We start from the raw sequence: 12029 nt of genomic DNA, 5'->3' as shown, positions 1-12029 counted from the left end.
GACCAGGGTGGAGGGAAGGCTGCGAGGGTTTCTCTTAACCCTTTAAAGACGATAGGGAGAGTGGGGGTGGGGAGTGTAGTAGAAATTCCTGGAGGCAAAGTAGCCCCCTGGGGAGAGGAGGCGGGAGTCTGGGCTTAGGGTTTTCCTTTCTCTTCTGTGTATGCAATCTCACATCCTGGTACATTGGGCTCGATTCTTCGACGAACCAAACGCAGCTGCTAGGTGATCTAATTTGACCCGATACTTCTCAATGGGGAAGGTGTGAACACACACAGTGGGCACCCTCACTTAAGGAACTGAGTTGGGGAGATGCAGAGGTTAGACCTTACTGTTCCCAGCGGCCCAGTATGTGAAGGTCTGCTCAGAGCTTTAGTCAGTGGGGCCTCTGACCGAGAGTGTTGCCTACCAAAGACCCAAGCCTGAAATGCCTGGCCAGTGCGTACAGGTATGCGTCGGAGAGAGCAAAGGGGTCCTTGAGTTGTCTATGTAAATAAAAACACTTTTAACCATGAACTTGTGGAGAGTTCAAATAAGGTATGTGCAGGGAGGCAGCCTCCAAACAGGAGTTGGACAGCGATGTGTACAAGATCGATCATTTGTATACACATCCATGGGGTCAACATTGAATGGGTCTAAAAATTTAATACAGCTCTGCAGGCATTGGTCTCGTTCTTTCCCTGAGGTAGAAATTGGTGGGTGGGTTACCCTATAGAGAAATGAATCGTTAGTCACACTCCTCTCTCCTTCCCCCTCCTCTTCCTTTTAGGGTTTGTAGTCTTAGGGGATCCTCTAGTTACATTAAACTGCAAACCCATATTGGTCTGGGAACGAGCCCCATTATAGGCAAAGCAAGAATGTAAGTCGTGGGGAGGTGTACGTGTTAGACAGGAATGCACAGATTAAGATGTGCGCCTGAATGACATGTGCTGAGACAAATCAAGACACTTGGGCTCTGGTGCCCACATGGAACAAGAGATACAGAAGAGATAAAGAACTGGCCGCGAGGAATGTAAACATGGGTATGCAAATACTGAGACCTAGAGCGAGATTCTAGGAGAAAATCCCAGACTTTGTTGAGCTGGAAACTGGAGCAGAATTTCTGTAAGTTCGTTGGAGAGACAAAAGCCCATTTAAAGGTGTGAAGAGGGTCACTTGGAAACACAAAAAGCATTCACATGCATACATCCATGCTTAGATACACAGGCTGAATGACAAAAACTCCTCAGTGCCTGATGAAGATTTTTCTGCCCAGCGAGACAGAGTAGGGCACGGAAGTGTGGGCCACACAACCACATTCGCACACTCATTCACTGGGAAATACTGTGTCTTCAGCTAGAGGGAAACTGAGGGCGACGGTGCCTAACTAAGGGTGGATGGCCCTTGGTTACTAAGATTGCTTCTGGTTATAGTTTCTTCCCATCTAGAGTGGGGAAGAGAGTATGTCTTGAGCAGGTAGGAGGATTTCTGAAAGATTTTTGAGTTCTGGACCCTGAGAGGATGGATGGTGGAGGAAAAAGAGGAGTAGCTTTGCATTCTGGGTCGGAAGCAAGGGATGTTGCGCTCCTCTAAGTCCTGTTTGCTAAGGTGGCGCAGGGCCTAGTGAACTGAGTGAGAGAGACTGAACCGAAAGAAGTGCGAAGCTCGGCCTCTGGGCGGAATCAAGGGGAGGTATGCTTTCTTTCCCTTTTTTTTCCCCCCCTTGAGGAGACCGTGCGGGGACGGCCAGCGTAGGGAGGATTAGCAAGCGCCTCTGTGACCCCAGACGCGCGCGTAAAGTCGGCTTGGGTTTGGTTTGCCCGCGGCGTCGATTTGCCGCGGTCCCTCTTTGTCTGAGCCCAGCCGGGAATTCCAGCTTTTATTGGGAAGACCGCACTCGGGTGGAGCCCGCGCTGGGTCGGGCACGACAGCCGGGCCGCGGGGCTGGGCAGGAGGCTCACCGGCCTCCGAGCCGCCCGAACCCCAGGACGGTCCTCGGGAGTGCCCAGCGGCCCCGGCAATGCCACCTCGGTGGTTCCTCGAGGGCGGCGGGCCCGGCAGACCCAGCCCGGCGGGGCGGGGGGCCTCACGGGTCCACTTGGGCCGCCGTACCGCCCCTCTCCCCGCTGGCCCCACCCCTCCCCCGCCAGCCCGAGGCCGAAAGGAGCTCTGAAGGCCCTTTGTTAAGCTCCAGGGTCACACCCGTGCCCCGGGGGCCGCGCAGGGGCGGGAGGACTTTCTCCTGGCTGGAGGCCTCCAGCCCTCGGCTCACAGGGTTCGGGCCTGGAGGGGCCTCGCCCAGTCAGGAGAGGGGAGGCCGAAGCCGGCCTGGCCCGACCGGGCTGCTTCGCCCGAGTGTACGGCCGGCAGGATTCCGTCTGTTTGCAAGGCTGGCTGCGCTGCCGGGGCCTAGATGGTGGCGCTGGCTTGAGAAGCAGCCGGGGCAGGAGTGGAAGGTCTTCTCAGGCCACCCCCGTGGCAGCCAAGCCGCCTGTGCCCCGAGCCCTTGGCCGGGGACGTCTCCCAACCTCCAGCCCGGCCCGACGGCTTTCGCTGGTTGCCCCCCATGTGTTCCTCCGGAAGGGATAGCTGACTTTCTGTTGGATGGGAATTAACCAACGAGCTTTCCCCCCCACCCCGCAACGTTTCTGTAGCAGGCCCCCTTTCCCAGCGCAGGCTCATTTCCGCCGGCCCCTAGTCGAGGGTGTTGGAAATGAGGGGGGGCGTCCCCGCACTTTGTTATTTCTTAGAACCATGTCTCCCCGGCCAGCCATCGCCCCTCAGCACCCATGGGCTCCGGCGCCCCGTGATTAGACTAGCGGGGAAGTCCGCTAGGAGAAGATCCTGACAGCATAAAATATAATTTGATCTAAAAGACAGTTTCCAGTATAATCTCATTATGCATCACAGACTCCCGGTGTTATTTTGTGGAAGGCGGACAATGATCAATTTACATTGACCCGGGGCTGGGCGAGCTTTTAGATGGTAATTGCCATATTGATTTGCATGCAAAAAGGAGACCTGCTAAAATTAAAGACCGGAAGCTAAATGAAACTAAATTTATTGTCTAGGTGCAAACTAGAGGAACTACTGGGGGGAAGAGGGTGAGTGAGGTCAGGGTGCCAGGGGCAGAGCAGGTGAGGGGCCCAAGAGCTCCGGGAGGTCACAGATTTGGGAGCGATCTTTGCCCTGGTGATTGCAAAACGTGAGGAGGGGGCTTGTTTAGGGTATGGGGACCCAGCAGGGAAAAGTTATAAACAGGCACTATTGCATTGAAGGCACTGGGATCTTTTAATGCTAATAGTAACTGCGAGGGGGGAGGAGAGGTTTATAGGGTTATAGGGGTCTTCCTGCACCATTTCCGGCACCCCCTATTTCTATTGTTCTACCCGAGCGCTCATAACCGTGCCAAGGGCACCCAAATTCTTGCATCTGAAGGGTTAAATTTTTTTTTTAAAGACAGGCCTTAAACTTCCCCCCCCCCCCGCGTCTGGTCTTTCGAAGAGAGCGAGAGTAGGGGGCGGTTCTGCATGCCGCTGCGGGCAGGCCTGGACCTTTGGAGGCTGCGGGAGTTCCTCCCCGGACGCAGCAGCAGCCCCAGACTCGGCCGGACGCCGATCGCTTTGGGAAGCGGCTCGCTCCAGGTGGCCCAAGTGGCGGGGGCGGGGGCGGGTCTGCCGGGGCCAAGGACTCACGGTGCCCGGGGGCGGGGGTCACCTCCCTGGAGGTTGGAAGGGCCTGCACGGAGGGGGTGGAGGAGGGAAGGCAGGGGGTGGAGGAGGGAAGGCGGGGGCTGGAAATCCTGTCCCAATCGGCGGTGATCGCCAAGGCCGGAAAGTTTAAAAAAGAGAGAAAGCCACTGGCTGCGAGCCAGGGGCTGCCGGGCCGCCGGGGCGTGTTTGGCTGACTAGAGGGGTGAGGACCCGGCTCCGCCATCGCCTCGGTCCCTCCCGCTGCGGAGGCCCTGGCCTGCCCCAGGCGCTCCTGGAGCCATTTCACACATCCGGAGCCTCGGCCACTGGAGGAGCCACCCGCCCGGGGCCGGGAAGCCGCAGGGGCGGCTGAGTGTCCGGCGCTCCTGCCCGTTCCCCTTCCCACCGAGCTGAGCTGGAGACGGCCCTCGGTCGTGGAGCCTGTGGCGTCTGTGGCATCGGGTGTGGATGGTTCCCGGAGCTTCTGAAAGCCCGGGGCAGACCAGGAAATTGAAGATGGGGTGAGGAGGGGATGTTGAGCGCTGACCCTGCGCTGCTGGGATGAGAAGTTGGGGAGAGGAGAGATAACCCCAACACCCGGTTTGTCTCGGGACTTGGCTTTTTGTGGGGACCCCCAGGAGTCCAGGACGGTCTAGCATCTTGCAAGCCGCTTCCCCCTCAGTTGCCTCCCCAGCCCACTTTAGTCCCTGGGTTTTTCATTAAAGTCCTAGGAAAGGTAGATGTAGGCACTCTTTCCAAAGGGCTTTTGCTCTGTCTAGATAATTTGATTTATTGCTTTATGTGGCAAAACTAGTGTGGCAAGCCTTGTTCTAGTTCCAGGTGTCAGCACTTTTTACAGAGACCTAAGAGTAGCACCCACCTCCCACTGCCTGTTCTGGGCTCCTGGAGGAGGGGAAAGTGGAGCCTTGTTGGGAATCCCTGGCCTCACACCAGGGTGTTCCAGTGTAGGGAGATGGGTAGGATGTTGGCAGAAATGTCGAAAGACTTCACATGGACCAAGAGATTTCTGGGTGTAGGAGAAACTAGGGTCCGGGCTCCTTGTGGACCGAATTTCATAGGTGTTAAGTGCTATCCTTTTACTCTGTATTGGAGTACAAGGGCTAAGGAAGCCTTGCGAACTTCTTGGGGATTCTGGATGGCACAATTTGACCAATAATTGGCTCCTCTCCGCAACTCCAGGACTGAGTTTGACCGTGGCCCATTTTTACTAGCTGTGTGACCTTGGGGGCAGGTTATTTATGGCCTCTGAGCCTCAGTAAGTTTCTTCATTTGTAAGACTGGGAATAATTTTCCACCTTTAGGATCAAAGAATACTTGGCACATAGTAGGCTTGGAGGATTAGTAATTGCTTTGAATGACTGGTCAGATTCCTATAGGTTGCTTCTCCGTTCCCTGCTGCCCCTGAGATGCCCCCCCCCCAAGACCTGCGTAGGCCAGTGTCTGGGGACCAACCTGCAGGTTAAGCTCCCCTCCAAGGGTATTCCTGAGGCTATTCCTCCAGGTATGCCTCCGTGGGTTCATCTTTCCCTTTGTTACAGTTCTTTGCATTCTGGGCTTTAAAGGAATCCATATGAAAAGGCTGGGATTTTTTTTTTCTCCCCCTAAGTGGGATCATTTATATGGTTAGGAATTGATTCCAGAACCGGTATCTAGGTGCTCTTTGGCAAGTCCTCCCGTCATTCTTTCGGGGGGAGGGAACAGCAGCGGCTGGAGGGGAGAGACCTGGTGGGAAGAGGTGAAAGGGTCTGGCCCGCTGCAGAGGCCAGAGGTGCTGTGGTTTGTTTGATAGGGATTAAGTCCGGATGTTATGAGGTCTCAGTGTGGTTTTCAATAAAAGTCTGTCAGGGATTGCTTCTTTTATATCGATATGTATTTTAAAAAATTACTAGCATGAGAAGAAAACCAGACCTGTATGGATCCAGGCCGGTAGTAAGCTACTGTGATCAGGTTTCCTACTAGACTCCCAGAGGGGAAGTCAGCGTTTGATTGAAGCTACACTTGGTTCTTGACTCTCTGGGGATGCCTGCTCTGAAACAGGAGCCCTCCCTTTCTCTCCTCCCCCCCACCCCCCTTTTCCCTTCTTCCCCTAAAAGCCTTTGTGCTGAAAGAGCTTCAGTAGGCATGAGTCCCTGGTACCTCTCTAAAGAATGCCTTCCAGCCTTTGCTGACATTGTTTTGTGAACAGTGGGTTTTACCAGGCCAGCAGTTTTCCCCCCATCTTAGCTCACTATTTTAGAGGTTCGAGTATGCCCAGGATGCGCCCAGCTGCAGTGCTTTCCAGTGTGTGCAGCCAGGGCCTTGCCTGTAATCTGAAGACACCTTAACCTTTGCCCTAGGTGCCCCTCCGGGGGTGGGGGTGGTGAAGGTGGGGAGAGCAAGGACAGGGGATTGTTGTTGAGGGTCTGTTTGTTTTCTCCAGCCACAGAGGCAGAGGGGTGGAGTGGGGCGAGGCCGAGAGTATGTTCCAGCCTTGGGTCTGATTTAAAACTTGGTTTAATTGGAGAAACTCTTAGGCATTTAACAGTTCTGTACAAATGCAAACTTGAAATAGCTCTAGGCCTACGTCATTTAGGAAAGAATAAATGAAGTACAGAAATGTCCAAACTATGTAAATCCTAGAGTTGTCTGCCCTCCCATAAACACATGACAAGTGCCAAGGCATTTCCAGTCAAAACACCCATGGAACCAGCAGCCTCCATTCTTTGTATTTATTATTTTATTAACAGCATTTTACACAGCATTTAACAAGCACAGCCTGCCTGCTTTCCACCACGGCTCTCAGCAGACTGAGGGGTGGAAAACAGATGGGGGTGGCGAGGAGTGGTCTCTAGAAGAGACTTCCAAGCTGGAGAAATCTCTTCAAATGGGCAAGGAAAAGGAACATTTGGGGTTCCTTTCTCCTGGCCCCAAAGAGAAGACAAAAGTAATGCTTTGGAGGAAGAAATCCCCTCTCCCTTCTCCGGAGGAAAGTCGTGCAGATGTGGTCTGTCTCGTCTCCACTTCGATTCCAGAAGGTGTGAAGCAGGGTCTGCTTTCCCAGTAATACTCTGCCCATCAGTTATTGGTACTTTTCAAAGAATAAGTATTTGTCTGCTATCATTATTCTATATCCTGGTGGAAAGTTTATAACGAAAACTAATGCCTTTCTTAAGTCATAAAATGAGCCTTGTATGATTATTTAATTAAAATCTATTTAAGGACCGATTAGGCGTGTAATTTGCGCTAATAATGACGATTATGGAAATGTTCGACTTAACCAAAAATCATAAAGGAGACATTTTGATCAGTGGGGCGACCAGGAAGGATTCAGGGAGTTGGACGGTTTTCTGAAACACACGAGGCTTTGGGCTGCAGAAAGTGCCGGGCTGCCTAGCCCCTGGGACCACGGTAGAGAGGGCTGCAGGACCCCAGGCCTGGCCGGGGCAGGCCGACCCACGCTTTGCTGAGCAGAGAAACCGACCCTGGGAGTCTGAACAACCTTTATTCCCAGCTGAGGAAATGGGGGAGGGAGCCTGAGAGGAGGAAACTCTGGGAGAGAGCTGATGAACCGCACAGAACTCTGCGCGAAATGGCTGTGTTCTCTTGCTTTAACAATCAGCAGCGACACACGCATTGCTGCCTCGGCTAGCCTTGGCTGGAGCCTGGAGGGGTGGGGGGAGGGGGGGTCTCTTGTTCCGGAGAAACCTGCCAGCTGCTGGGCTTGGTGCGAAGGCAGACACAATGCTGCTGTTGTTGGTTTGATCTCTAACTGTGGATTGTTAGTCTGGCTTTAACTGTGTGGTAAGGGGGGAGTGTGAAGGCTGTTTACAGCGAGTGCAAATAATGTGACAGCTGTTGGTGCACGAGCAGCACTGTGCCTCCTCGGCGCTCACACAAAGCGCGCACTGTGCAGGCCCGCGGAGAGCTGCAGAGGTGGCCGCCCCTTGCTGGCCCGGGAGCCCTCGGATGCGCTGCGAGAGAGCCCTCGGCGGCGGCGCCCGCCCCCCCGCACCCGCGACACGCATCTTTCTGGCTCCTGGGATCGTGGTGGACGTGCGCGCTGGTTGGTGTGTTGTGGTTTAGGGAACTTGTTAGGCAGAGGTGGCAGGAGAAGGCCTGCGGGGTCATGAGTGTCAACTGTCTGGAGGGGTTTGGCCGGGATCTGTTGACCTGGGGCCTCAGTGGCTTGTGACCGGGTTGTTAAGATTTGGGAAAATAACTTTCCGCCCTAAAGCAAGCCTGTTGGAAAGAATGTATTATTAACTGAAGGCTTTCTGGAAATTGCAGAGGCTCTGAAGGCCGTTGTTCTTCCTCTGAAATGGCCCTGTTATTCAGACAAGTTCAAGAGACAGGCGGCCGCTGTGTTCTATGCCCTCGGCCCTGTTTCCTGGATTGGAAACACAAGTGTGTAGGTTCAGGACCCGAAGCGGGGTGAATGGGGGTGGGGAGGGGTGCAAGTCGGCTTTTGATCACCCGCCTCCCTTTGCCTTCCCGGTTTTTAAGAGCGCACTTGCCTTTCAGCTGCAGGACCAACGGTGCTGTCTTGAGGTCTGCCCACAGCGCCACCCACTCTGTGACTTAATCAACGAGATGCCCACAGCCCGGCCTTCTCTGAGTTCCTGGTCCTCTGCCAGGCACTGCGGGGAGGCGCCAGGGTGGGAGGGAGAACAGTTGGTGGGTGGCAGCAATACCCCGCTGGGCCGGTCCAAGCTGGCGGGCTCAGGATGGTCCTCAGGATGATCCGGAAGATGGGCCTGCCCCTGGGCTGTCCTGGGGCAAGCTGGGTGTAAAAACCACTCCCCCCAACCTCAAGGTTGAAGGCTTCCGCAGCCCTGGCCCCCCGGGCTTTGGAGGATCATTTAGAGCTGACTTAATTCTATATCCTGCCCTTCTGTGTGACTTCGGCCCCTGAGTGTACAGCTTGCAGGATATCTGCAAATTATGGGTCCACCTCCCCCCCCCACCCCTGCCCCCAGATCTACTCTCTGAGTTATAATGTGGACTTCTACATCTAGTTGGGTTCCCTAGTGGGGAGCTGGGAGATGCTTCTGGAATGATACATGAACTTCGGTGCCAGTTCTATAAATTGGTCTCTTTTTATGACGTGTGCCATTTTCTGTAGGAATGTTGCTTGCAAAACGAGTTTCGCCTTGGAGGAAAGGCGGAAAGATAAACAAGCCTGCAACGCCAAAACACTGGCAGTCTTTCCCTCCTTCCAGCTCTCTTAAAGCAGCCGGGCTGTATTTCCAGGATTAGACTCGTGCTTGTGAAGAGGGACTCTGGTTGGCTTTTTTTTCCCCCCAAGCAAATGCAAATTAGAGAAAAATAATTTTCTTTCAACGATATGCAACGTATTAGTCACTTGTTATCGTGCTCCGAGGCAGGCCTCATTTGCGCGTCTGCCAGCTCGCTCACATCTGCTCGGCGCTGTTTGGGGCATTTTAACCTTGGTGGTGTCGTGTCTGGTCCCACGGATCAAGGAGGAGTAATTAAGCTCTGAACAGCTAGAAAAATTCACGGGCCCCCACGTCTACCGCAGTTTTCCCACAGCTTTGTTTGGGGTGTTCCGGGTTCCAAGATGAACAGACATGGGGTTCCTATTGTTCCTTGTAAAGAAAGTGGGAGCCCCTGTCCTCCTCTGACCCTCATCCCCAGCCTTCCCAGGACTCCCAGGCTGCACACAATCAGCAGGGAAGCCGGGTGCAGATCACAGGACCCTGTGTTTTATGCATCTTTTATTCGTAAAAAGTTCCTTTGTGCTTCCTGTGTGTACTAATGATAGCTGTCGTTAATAGCTTTCTGGTCTAGCTTGTTCCTTGTGGGGGGAGGAGTTTGCAGTGAGTTCACTTTGTTTCTACAAAGCCCCGATGGAGGCTGCAGTGCAGTGACACCCCCTCTAGAGTCGTGGTCTATGGATCGTTTATTCTGGATTTGCCTCCAGGTTGTGTAGACTCCAAGTGGGAACCCGGCCTGTAGGGACCAGACCCGAGGGGGTGTGGAGGGTGGGTTGGCGGGGAGGAGTGGAGTAAGGTCGATTAATTGCATTCAACCTAGGTTTCCTGTCCTGGGCTGCTGCCTGCTGTTGAGGGACACCAGCTTCCAAATGGGGCCCCCTCTTGCATACACGCGTGGTTGTGTGTGGCACAACCGTGAAAGAAAGTGAAAGGAACAAAAAGCCGAGGCCTGGCGTCGGGGGGGGGGGGGAGAGGGGAAGCGTCTGAGGTTGGTCCAAGAGCTGACGGGGGGCCACGGCTCTGTTTTTGGGAAAGGGGGTGTGTGGCGGGCAGCCCCGGTTTGGCAGCGGCTCCCCCGGTCGATCCTTGCTGGTGCCCCCCTCCCCAAGCCCCCGAGCCCCCTTTTACAGTTGGCTACACCTGGCTTGCATCTTTGAATCGGGGAAGGAGGGGGAGGCGTCCACGGAGAGAACACTCCTGGCTGGCCGAAGGGAGCGCAGGACGATGGGCCGGAGCGGTCTCCAGTCAGTGCCCACTCCCCTGGGGCGCGCCGCCGCACATCCTGGGTTCTCCGTGCGCCCACCCAAAGTTGCTTTTGGTCAGAGATTCAGCGGCAGGCGCCTGGGAAGGGGGAGCCCAGAGGAGCGCGCGGGCGGGGTGAGCTGGGGTCGGGGGCTGGCCGAGAGGGGCGGGGGGTGCGTGTGGGGGGGCGGCCCTGCGCGGGGACCTGGCGGAGGAGGGGCGAGGAGCCTGCGGCAGCGCGGGTGTGTGTGGTGGGAGAGAAAATCCCTTTGTTGCCGACCGATCCGTGCTGGGGCTGAGGCGGGGGAGGGGGCGCCCCTCCCCCACTCGCAGCCGCCGCCGCCGCTGCTGCGGGCCAAGTTCACTCCCGACTGACCCGAGTGGCTCGCGGCGCTATCCTGGCGCCCTGGGAGGAGGCAGGGAAGGTTCTGGTTGCTCAAAAGGTCAGGGCCAGCCGCGTGAGTTTCCCGTCCCCCACCCCGTCACACCCGCACTCCTGCTCCGCAGCTCTGTTACTAATGCAAAACTTGGGTCGTGAGTGGGGACGCCTCTGGAGGCGGCGACAGCCATGACTTGGAGTGTGCCAAGAGACAGCGCCTGGGCAGGCTGGATCACTCCTCCCACCCCCCTCTCCCCCCCAGCACCCATGCCCGGCTGCAGGACCCAGTCGGGCGACCTCCTTCAGCCACACCCCAGGAAGCCTGCGACCCTACCCCCGACCTGGGGGCATCCTTGGGGTTCCCCTCTCCCCACTGCTACACATACTGGGGAAAACATCCCAGGAGGACTTGCCCCAACGCTGCACACCCTGGACCGCTTTTTCTCATCTCCCACCTCCTCGCGGCCCCCAGTCCTAAAATAGGAACTTCTTCATCCCTCCCTTCCTTGACGCCAGTAGAGAAGTGCCTGTGTGTGACTCAGTCTGCGCTTGGAGCAGTCCCAGGAAGGGCTCCCGCGCCATGAGCTTTGGGCTTCCATGAAAGCCACACACTCTGCAGAAGATCACCCCTCCCTGGCCCCCTCTGTGTCCCTGCCTCAGCCTTCCCTCTGCCGCAAGGAAACTATGTAGCCATTCTGGGGTTTGTTTGTTACGTAGAATGTTTAGTGGAGTCAGATGCTGTTTAATGGGTTAGATGTGGCCTGCACCAGCTATTGCCAGGCAGAACTCAAGTCCATAGTGCAGTTTAATCCTCTGGAAAACACGGTGCCAAATATTTACAGATGAGGGGGCCAAAGTTGAAGAGGTCCGGCCACCTGCCCAGAGACACGCCGTGGATGAGAGTGGGAGCTGGGAGGCTGTGGTGACTGCGCGCGCACGTGTCCTCCACAGAGAACCAGCCATGCCTGTGCAGTGAGAGACACCCCTTCCCCGAAGAGGTCCCCAGCCTACGGAGGACTGTGGCACATGGCATGCTGGCTGGGAGCCCTGCCGTCCGCCCGGCCTTCTGAGCCGGAAACTCCCCAAAACCCGTCCAGGTCTTCTTGGTCACTAACTGGATAAGTGCCTGATGCGGCATGGGGTGCCTAGAGAGTGAGGCCCTAGGAAGGGGCACCGTTCGTATTGGAGTGAAGTTGGGATGGTTTGGTGGCGCTGCTTCCCATTCCGTCGCTGTCACTTGACAAGCGTGCTGTGCAGACTTGAACCAATCCATCAGCACCTCAAGGGCGGAGGCAGTGGAAAGTGGCCCGGTGCCAGGAGGAGCTGGGGTGGAGAGAAAGGAGAGGTGCCAGGAGTGGCCTGGTGCTGCCTTCCTCCCTGCGCTCACGCCAGCCTCTCACGGCCACTGCTCCTTCCTTTGCAACCTGTTTGTTGCCTGCCAAGGGAAGTCGCCTTTAAAGAAACAAAACAAAACAAACGTTCTCTCCTTCTCCTCGTTCCATAATG

General features: G+C 55.7%; 1 protein-coding gene across 15 annotated transcripts in view; it reads left to right on the top strand.

Moving 5' to 3' along the window:
* Nucleotides 1-12029, top strand: part of BCOR (BCL6 corepressor) — an 86108-nt gene that overhangs the window by 45831 nt on the left and 28248 nt on the right. The gene's annotated exons all lie outside the window — the stretch shown is intronic.

This window comes from Mesoplodon mirus, assembly GCF_964341445.2.
Source record: "Mesoplodon mirus genome assembly, chromosome: X".
Lineage (NCBI taxonomy): Eukaryota > Metazoa > Chordata > Mammalia > Artiodactyla > Ziphiidae > Mesoplodon > Mesoplodon mirus.
This window is presented reverse-complemented; position numbering and strand designations above follow the sequence as displayed.